An 11,038-nucleotide genomic window follows, 5' to 3' on the forward strand; every position below is an offset into this window, starting at 1 on the left:
ACAAATATACATTTAGAGAAGAAATTTGATAGTTAATAACACAAATAAATGTTACCATGTCTGCCTTAGTTGTTCCACTTTGTTGCCGCAGTTGAATTTGTTCAAGAAAACCACAGAATTTATTAATTGCCTTTTGCATGGCAGACCAACGATGAGACAAAGAAATACGGTTTCGATTTGATTCACCACTCAATTGTGAATTAAAATTAACAAGTACTCGTTCCCAAAATATAACCATAGTCTGACTATTACCAGTAATAGGATCTTGAGAGACTGCTAACCAAGATCTACATAAAGTTTCATCTTCTATAATTGTAAATGCTTTACCATGAGAAACACGAGAAGTTTCTGAAATGAAATGATTATCACTGCTCTACGTGTTCTGTTCTCGCGAAGTTTCCGACATAAAATTAATATCAGTGTTGTGTTGAAACATTTGTGATTCTTCAAACATTTGAAAATCTTCCATAATTTCAAAAAAATACAGTACATACAATATGTAAAATAGTAAAAAATATTAGAATGATATACAATCAATGCTGAACCTCAAAATCAGATAATTTAGTCAGATAATATAAATTAAAGTTTCAAAGGAGAAAAATCACAGAAGAAACAAAATTCACAACATACAATGTAATGCTCTTCTCAAAATAAAATACTCTGTCATCTTGATATACAAAACTGATATATTTTATAGAACACATTATCAACGATAAATTTTAAAAATACTCTGTTCATGCAACGGTAAATTTATTAAAATGGCTACTTTTAAAATATGTATATGAGATAACAACGGCAAATTGTCAAAAAACTCTGTCCATCCAACGGTAAATTTACTGAAACTACTAATTTTAAAATATTTATATAAAACATAACAATTTGAATTATATTTTCAATGAAATTAAAATTTATATCACCCTTCAAATTATTCCAAATTATTCCAAGTCCACAAAATAAGCTATCTAAAAATAAACCTATCTAAAATTCTACCTGTTCAAACCAAACCTGTTGAAAGCAGTTGAAACCTACCATTCTCATGCTTAGACCGGGCGACCGAATGGTCAACCAGCCGGTCAACCGGCTGGTTGACCGGTTCATCAACAACGCTCAGGCCACAGACCAGTTCAAACCCATCAGTTCAACCAGTTCAAACTCGTCACAGTTCAAACCCGTCCCATAATCTGATGAACCGGTTGACCGGTTGGTCAACTGGCCGGGCAACCGGCTGGTTGACCGGTGTACCTCTTTCAACGGTCAGTAACAGTGATTTGGTAAAATCCCTATCTTGTTCTCAGTTTGATACTTTTTTTGCTGAATTCTCATTTTGATATTCATTTGGTGCAACGATTAGAGCATAAAAAAGTGCCTTTTTCATCAAAATTTGAATCTGATGTCAATTTTGGTTCACCGTTGTAGATGATCTTATATGATTAAAAATCATTGACTTGACTTGAGACTCCTGGGCAGCTACAAGATAAACAATGACCATTGCTTTATTGAACCCAGATATACAAAGACCAATGCCCAAGTTTATACGCCAGAGTAAAGTATGCAATTGATGTTATGTTGGGTTAAGAAATTTAGAAAAAAATTTAGTAATCAAAAGGAATAAAGTGTATGAAATTTAGTAAAATATAAATATATTTTATTTATATTTCACATATATTTTCTCCTCTTTTTTTTTCTAAATTCCTTTCCAAATCCTCTAAGTAAACACAGCGTGAGAGATTGTTAATTTAACTCGAATTATAAACCCGAGTTAGTGTGCAATTCGGGTAGGTTCCATTAGAGCATTTCTAATGGTATTTGCTAAAATAGCAATTCATTGCTATAATTTGGCAATAAATAGTGTTTTTTTACCAAATTATAGTAATGGTGCTCCAATGGTCACAGGCTATTTTGATAAATTTCAATCAACTTTCCTTCCAAGTTTGTAGGTATTGTTTGGATATAGGTTTTGTAGTTTTTTTTTTTTTTTTTTAATTTTAAATCTTTGGTGACCTTTTTTTAATTGTTTCTAAAAAAAATTGTATATTTATATTATTCTCAACTAGACAAATATAAAAAATGAAAAAAAATGAAAAATTGGAAAAAAAATAAATATAATTCACTCCACTAAAAAACATACCACTACAAAAAAAATTTGTACTTATTTTTGTTTCTTTGTTTGTTTGTTTTTTTTAAGGCAAACAGAGCACAATGGCTTTTTTGTCTCCAAGAATGATCACCACCGTCCACGTACTCGGCTCCAACGGTTGAGATGATTCCTCTAGAATCATCCAACCCATTATCTTCACATTCATTCATTGTCTTCACTCTTTCTCCCACTTTGACTCTCACTCTCCTCTTTCTCCTCCATCATCAAAACGTCTCTCTCTCTCTCTCTCTCTCTCTCTTTGTGTCTTTGTCTTCACTCTCCCTCTCACTCTAACTCTCATTCTCCTATTCCCTTTTCCTCTTCCATCATGGAAACTTCTCTCTCTCTCTCTCTCTCTCTCTCTCTCTCTCTCTCTGTGTGTGTGTCTTTGACTTTGAGCTTAACAACAGTATACTCTCTGATCTGTCTCCGATTTGTTTACTCTTCGATCTGTCTCTCTCTCTATCGTCAAACCTCTTCGATCTATCTCTTTCTCTATCCTCAAACCAGTATACTCTCTGATCTGTCTCTCTTTCTCTCTCTCTCTCTCTTTGTCCTCAAACCAGTCGGCTAAGATGGTGTCTTCTCTCTCTCTCTCTTACTGTTCTCAAACAGATCACCGAGCTTCGATGGCTAATCTCAAAAACCAGTGTTCTCACTCTCTCTGTTGTTAAACCAGTCGGCGAAAAAAGAAGCCCTCGAGGTCGATCCGAGTATTTATCATCTATAAATTCGTTTATGAAATTGTGAAATTGTGATTTATTCTGAAATTGTGAAATTTATAGATTTATTTTGAGAAATTCGACTATAGATTTATTTTGAAACTATGAAGTTTATTCTAAAATTTGTGAATTTGGCAACTCTTTCAAAATTTGGGTTAGATTATGAAGTTTCGGAGGTTTTCTACTGTTTGAATTCTGTTTTTTCAACTTAATTTGGAGCCAAAAATCTGTCGATATTTGCTGATATGGCATGTTTGGCAGCTGCTATTCAACCTACCAAATTTGAGAACATAAATGGCATCTGCTATCTATGGCAAGTAGAATAGTAGGCCATTGGAGTTCAACTAGTTGAATCAAAGGTAAGCAAAATGCTTCGGCTTCAAACTCTAAGGCATAAAATGAATTTTGCTAAAAATATATATAAATATATATAATTTTTAGTATTTTACTATACATGTGTTCAAAGAATAGTGCAAATAGACATCAATTTAAATGTGTAGTTAGTTTATCCTCTTTTTATTTTTTTAAGGGGATATGTTAATTTAATAAAAATTTTAAAAACTAGGATATTACTGTAATCTCCCTATTTTCTTCTTCGGTAAGAAATAAGAATATAATTAATGAAATTGTTTTGTGAGAATAACAAATTATTATTTTGAAGGTTTTTTTTTTTTTTCTATTTGGACCGTACTACTACTAGTCGCCAACTGAAAAGTCTTTGGAGATAGCTGATGGTGGCGATTACTAGTGATGATTGGTGATAGTAGTGATATGGATAGATAGGCAAATTAAATGGATAAATAACTGACATGTGCACAAATACGGTGATGACACATGAACATATAGGTGACACATGGACATATACGTAGAGGTAATATAGTATTTTAATGGGCCATTTACATACAAGTCCTATTTTGTGAACTTATGATCCATTAAATCCTAGATAAAATTATTTGCTCCTTTAGGTCCCATTAATTTTTAATAAACTAATTTACCCTTCCAACAAACTTCAGGCAAACTGTCTCTGATCCCCATGGCCTTGCTCGAGATCCCGATGTCCGGATGAACCTGCTTCAACACCTTGAAGATGCAGATCTTGTAGGTCTCAACGCTCTTCTTCGTCATCTTCTTCTTCTTGTCTCCGGCAGCTGCTCTGCCCTCCTTGGGCAGCTTCTTCCCAGCCTTCGGCTTCTTCTCCGCCGGAGCTTTCTCGGTGACGGTGCTCTTCTTCTCCTCTGCCAGCTTCTTCTCAGCAGGCTTCTTCTCTCCCTTATTGACCCATCAACCTTCTTCTTCGATTTACCGATCGCATTATCACTGGGCTTCGACCTGATCTGCTTTCCATCACAGATGCCACACCACTGCCATTAGAGAGAAAGAAAGAGAGAGAGATCTAGGGTTTTTTTTGAAATTGAGAACCTTCTCAATTTATAATATTCTCAATTTTAATCATGAAAAAAAATTGAGAAATTTCTCAAAATTGATAATTATAAATTTCTTAGTTTTGATAATATTCTTAGTTCATACTAGAAAAAAATTAAAAAATTTCTTAGTTTTGATAATTATAAATTGAGAACATTCTCAGTTTTGAAATTGAGAACATTCTCAGTTTGGGAATTAAAGGGAAAAACGTCTTTTTACCTCTAAATGAGATTTATTGGTTCAAAAACTTTTTAATAGGACCTAAGCTACCACCAATATGTAGATAGGACTTTTAGGTAATTAATCCTATTTTAAATTTTTATTGTCCTTTTAGCCCCCAAAATAATAGAGTTTGGGATTATTGCCCTAGAACTATGAAAACTTGACTTATGATCCGAGTGTCCTAAAATTTATATAAATTTACAAGAGCTAAAGTTTAATTTACCCAACAATTAATAATGTATACGCTCAACGTGGTTAGCTAGAACTTGATAAAAATATCATAACAAAATATCTATAACCACGATATATCTATATCATATTTTGCTTATCATTTTAAAATATATTTATATTTATTAAATATTAATAATATTCATGTAGGATTTATTTAACAAATAGTCTTATAGGAAGGTCTTATGTCAAAATATTCTAATATTAGTGATATATCAAAATTGTAATATAAAAAAAATTAAAAAAACGATTATTGTAACATTGATAGGAGTATATCACAATCAACCCCTATAATTTCAAATGCATTAAGATAAGAGTGACAACGACCCACACCGTGTGGGCCACACGGTTAGGAAAAAAAATTTCTCATATTATATATGAATTTTTTTATTTATAGCGTGTTACTCTTCAATACATTATAAATTGGAGATGAAGAAATAAAGGATTGACACAAGTTCAACAAAGCAAGAAATGACTCGCAATGTCTTCCAACTCCTCTGTGTCATCTTCTTGTCGATCCTCCTCCTCTTAAATCATCAGAAGACATCGGCACTACCCAAACGTAGTGAGTTTTTAATTACATTCGTTTGGAGTTTTTGAAAATAAATTTTTAATTTTTAGCTGGTTAAATCAAAGGTGAGTAAAATGCTTCGGCTTCAAACTCTGAGGGATAAAATGAATTTTGCTATATATATATATATATATATAATTTTTAGTATTTTACTATACATGTGTTCAAAGAACAGCCGAAATAAACATCAATTTAATTGTGTAGTTAGGTTATCTTTTTTTTTTCTTTTTTTTTTTTTGTGGATACGTTAATTTAATAATTTTTTTAAAAAAATAAGATATTACTGTAATCTCACTATTTTCTTCTTTACTAAGAAATAAGAAAATATTGAAAATTTATTATTTTATTTATTCTAATGTATAATATTATGCAAAATCATTATAATCTCAATTTCATAATAATTTGGATGCTTGACTTAGACCAAGGATGGATCCAAGAGGGGAGGCAAAATTTTTAAAAACTATGTATATTATAATAGTAATTAGTAAGATAATTTCATATTAGCATGCTTTGCACTCAAAAATTTCAGTAGTTTACACCCTTAAAATTATAAAGATTCGCAAACTCAAATTATTTATATTACAAAATTTTTAAAATAGTTTCAAAATCAAGTTTTGTCAAATATCGATCTATTCTATTTATTATGTGTGTTATTTATTAAATTTCTGTATTGTTTAGAGTTACTTATATCCTTCTACTTGTTTTTATTTGTTACCATTCTTGTTTTCTATTCATATGTCATTTAAGATTATTATTTTTTCCTTCTATAAATCACACTTTAATTTACTTATGCACTTTATTTTGCATCTAATATATATATATATATATATATATTTTGTCTTTCTGGATTTATTCCTATTTGTTCACTCTCTAGAAATAAGAATATTGTCCAGAAATGAAAATATTGTCTATATTCAACATGTCATTCTTAAAATTGAGTTCATAAAATTAAACACCGTTTATTGAAATGAATTATGATTTTACTCCTAAAAGCATATATTTTCAACAATAAATTTTTTTAAAACTTAACTACGTAATAGGATATAAGATGATTTTGTAACAAGTTATTTGTAACAAGTAATAGGCTATACCTGAAGCAGTATAGTGGGAGTATTTTTCTCAACGTATATTTTGGAGGACCTATAGTTTTATATAAAAAATTTGTTGTGTGTGATTATATGTTCGATTATATTTTTATTCTCAATTATGTTGACAAAGAATGTTCGATTAATAATAATATTATTCACCTTTTTGTATTGGTATAAATTAAAGTTTAAAATTTGGAAGAGAATCCCCTTCAATCTAAAATATGGACTAAAGGGCACTATCTGGGCATGTGGGGCCTGTCACGGGCCCCGTTTCGATAATCTGTATTGTTTATTTTCTCGGACATTTCATGTATTTCATTTACAAAAAAAAAAAAAATTAGATTGATTCAATAATTGTAATTGGTTCAATTGATTGCGTTTGTCATTAAAACAATGTATGGTTTATTTTTTAAAACACAATTGTTATCTATTTTTCTGGTAAAAAACACGATAAATTGAACAAGTTACAATTATCAATCGATTTAATTTTTTATATGAACGAAATACACAAAGTGTCCAACAAAATGAACGATTTGAATAATTGAAACAAGACCCGTAATAGGCCCAAGGACCTAAATAGCACCTCCAGTTAAGAATGGCAACGGGTCGGGGCCGGGGATTATACTCCCAGTCCCCAATCCCCGAATGTAAAAAACTCTCCGTCTGTGCCCCCGATTCTCGATGGGGAACCAATCACCCCCACCCCTGGCCCCTAACGGGAATTGGGCTTTCTCAATCCCGAAATATCCCTGGCAATACACATTGAACCAAATTTGCTTGAACAATTACCAACTTGCAAATTAATTGAAGCAACAGATTAAGACACCACAAAGAAATATGAAAGTAAACAGAAAACACAGAGAAATACTAAATCAATCACTGATGTCAAACATTTCCACTAACATATGAAAGAGGAATCTAGTAGTTTGCTACATACGAGGGCAATATTCATACTTGTCGGTTATTCAACCTGAATACATACATATATATATATATATATAGAAAAGAATAGCATATTAGTTTTTTCCCTTTTATCTAAACATATACAACAATGAACCCTAATTTTTTTGTCCTGTTTCAGATATATATACAATTTAAGATCGTATAATCACAATTACAAATATGTATATAGAACTTCGAAAAGAGAGAGAGAGAGAGAGAGAGCGAGAGAGAGAGAGAGAGAGAGAGAGAGAGAGAGAGAGAGTACCTTGGGAAGGAAGATGATGAGTGAAGATCGAAGTCCGAAGTCACATAACAATATGTTGCAACCCCAAGCACAAACCCTAGCTTTTGAAGATGGAAATTCAACTCAGCAACAGCTTCGAAAAGGCATCGAGCAGTCTGTTTGATTTGAGTTCACTTTCGTCGAGATTGAAAACCCTAACCACAGCTCTCTCTCGCCGAAGACAGCGAAGGATGAGGGAGATAAGCTGTGATGGGAGGAGGGAGAGGAGGTCGGTGGAGGAAGGGAGATCGGCGGTGATGGGAGGCTTTTAGAGAGAGAGAGAGAGAAAGAGAGAGAGAGAGAAACCGAGAAAGAGATGAGAGGTAGAAGCGGTTAGTCTTGTGTGTGAGTGTGTGCTGTGTTTTAGGGTTTGGTTTATATATATAGAGCGGGTATAATTGTAATTTCACATTGGGGGAAATGGGGACGGGGACGGGGATGGGGCCGGAGCCAGGGCGAGGGCTGGGGAACGTATCACCGTCCCCGTTTCAAAATTTGTCGAGGATTCATTTTCAAATACCATCCCCGGCTCGTCGGAGATATTTTTGGGGAAAAATCGTTCTAATTAAGGTCGGGGGGCCGGATCCCCATTGGGTCGACTTCAAATTGCCATCCTTACCTCCAATACAAATTTTAGATTGAAGGGGATCTACCTCCTAAAATTTTTATAATAATTTTTCGACGAAAACTTGCATATTTTTTTACCCCCAAAGTTTGAATCAGGGTGAAAAGTATTCCATGTTTCATAAAATTAAGAATAATGCTATATGTACCAATTGGTATACTAACTACTGTACTAACTGATGATGTAGCATAATTTAAGAAGTTTTTGGAATTTGTAATGTGATTAGTGAGTGGGGTCAATAATAATGTCTTAAGTAGTGTTGGTACACTAGTTAGTACACTAATTGGTACATGTAGTACCACCGTAAAATTAATATAAGCTATGTGATACATGCATCCACTACTCCACGAGTATTTAAAGAATATCAATAAATGATACTACTTTGTGATGAAAGATATGAAGAAGGGAAAAGATAGGGATCATGAAAATTTTGTCATGAAAATGATCATGAAAAATTTATGATGTCGGGAAGCGTTATTGAAGACATTAGCATATACTACATTGTTCTAACACCAAAGATCATACGGTGGTTCTTTGTAGGGATGGACATTAAAGATGGGATTCCGGGAAACATACATCCGCCTCCCCCACCTCCCGGAGGTGACGTACCACCCGGAAGTCACGAACCCGGAACTGACGGGAAGAAGAAGCGCTGAAAGCGAAGGAAAAAACATCAGTTATAATATCATGCAGGCAGGATGCCTATAGGAAGCATCCACAAATAAATCAGACATATATTGCTTGGGCATATGTCTTGTTTTTTCTGTTGTCTGTTTTGCTCAGGAAATTCCATGAATCATATAAGCTGTTAACTAATTAAGATACACAATCTCTAGTTATCATTTCTTCAAATTTATATTAATATTGGTCTCATTTTAAGAGTATCATCATTAGGGATGTAATCGGTTCGGTACGTTCGGTATTTAGGTAAAGTTTTTTTATCAAATCGATAGTATCAATTTTATTATTTTAAGCACTGACACAGACTGCTTTTCTGATAAGATCCTATTAAACCGCACCGAATCACACTAATTGAAATGGTTCAATTTGGTGTGACTTAATCAGTTTAGGATATTTTAAATTTAAGCCATTTAATATAATCACTCATTTATTTAAAAACATTAAATTAGCCATTTGTCAATCTTTTCAAACATATCAAATCTATCAATTTAGTGAATACTTTATAATTTCTAGATTAACAAAAATACAAATAAAAAAATAATAATAAACACTAAGACTTCAAGAATAGTGAATTAGAGTTAAAGATTATATTTAATAAGGGTATCCTAACTTAGGTTATAGAAATAATAAGGTTAATTAATTGAGATTAATAATTTATTATACTTACTAATTAATATCATTATATCATTAAATTATATAAGGTAAACTACCAATAAATTCTAATAGTTGGACTTAATTCCCATCAAATTCTATTGAAAATAAGCTGTAGTACAATCGTCACTAAAAATAATTTTTTGCGATGACTTTTTACATATGTTAAAAATTGGCAATTGGTGACTTTTTTTTATCATGATTTTTGTAAATTGTGTCTAAAATTACAATGTGGCATTTTTCTGTGACGAATTTTTCAAACCATCACTGAAAGTTGAAAATTAGTGACTTTTTTTGTGATGATTTTTTTAAATTATTGCTAAAACTTATAATTAGTGACATTTTTTGTGACAATTTTTAAAACCGTTGCTGAAAATTAACAATTAGTGACCTTTTTTAATAGTGTATGATGAAAAATGTCATTAATTATCATAGAACCTATTGGACAATAAGTTCACTTAGTAGGACCTACACGTAAATCCCTCATATTATATATATATATATATATATGTATATATATTATAAATACAATATATGTTGAAACGGTAGGTTTCGGTTTAGTTTGATGTATAAGGTGCTTAAACAGATACCGAACTAAAAATAAAAAAAAAATTAAATTAAAAAACCGTACAAATCAATTCTTATTAAAAAAACAGACCAAATACAGCTAGTTCGGGCTGATTCAATCGGTTTGGTTGGTTTTTCTTATCTCTCTAATCATCATTATCGACATTTTTCAATGATACCAATTCTAAAAGTTAAAAAGTATTTTCTAAACAGGACGAAAGACAGTTTTAATCCTTAAAATATGTGTTTTTTGTAACTTTAATAGCTTAAGTTTTAATTTTGTCATTTTGGTCTTGAAAGTTGTTAATTTGAGTCAATTTGGTTATAGTTCTAACGTTCATCTATGTTGATAACAGGAACATTACAGATAAAAGACAATTTTAGTCCCTAAAATATGCGTTCATTGTCATTTTAGTTACTTGAGTATTAATTTTGTCATTTTGATCATCAAAGTTGTTAATTTGAGTCAGTTTTTGTATTTAAAAAAAACGTGATGTTAAAATTTTAAATTTAAATTTTCTATGATATCTTTAGCTCCTTATCTCTAGCCAAAAACTAAATTTGAATTTAAACATTAAAACCTCCAAAATACATTATCTTTAAATCAACTTTTCATATAAATTTGAACATCCACCAACAAAACCCAACATTGGAAACAAACCCCCAACAACATCCATTTGTACTATTATTACTAGCATATCACCCATACTATGCACGGAATAAAATAATATATTATTTAATAAAAAAATGATAATTAATTTAATTTTTTTATATTATGTAAAATAAAGGTTAAATGGAAGCTAGTCAATCGGGATTTTCTTAATTGTTTAAAATTAAGAAAATCAAAAAAATTAGTATGAGATATTGATCATAAGGCTTCTTAGTAAAAATCTCATTTT

At 31.4% G+C, this 11,038-nt stretch overlaps 1 long non-coding RNA gene across 1 annotated transcript; it reads left to right on the forward strand.

The window, feature by feature from the left end:
- Window positions 1–5,120: 5,120 nt before the first annotated feature.
- LOC114278936 (uncharacterized) lies at window positions 5,121–9,092 on the forward strand. The gene is made up of 2 exons (XR_003635114.2): window positions 5,121–5,296; window positions 8,781–9,092. It is a non-coding gene; the product is annotated as an uncharacterized LOC114278936 (long non-coding RNA).
- The last annotated feature ends 1,946 nt before the right edge of the window (window positions 9,093–11,038 follow it).

The sequence above is a fragment of the Camellia sinensis genome, chromosome 5 (assembly GCF_055761805.1).
Source record: "Camellia sinensis isolate YWXY chromosome 5, ASM5576180v1, whole genome shotgun sequence".
Classification (NCBI taxonomy): Eukaryota; Viridiplantae; Streptophyta; class Magnoliopsida; order Ericales; family Theaceae; genus Camellia; species Camellia sinensis.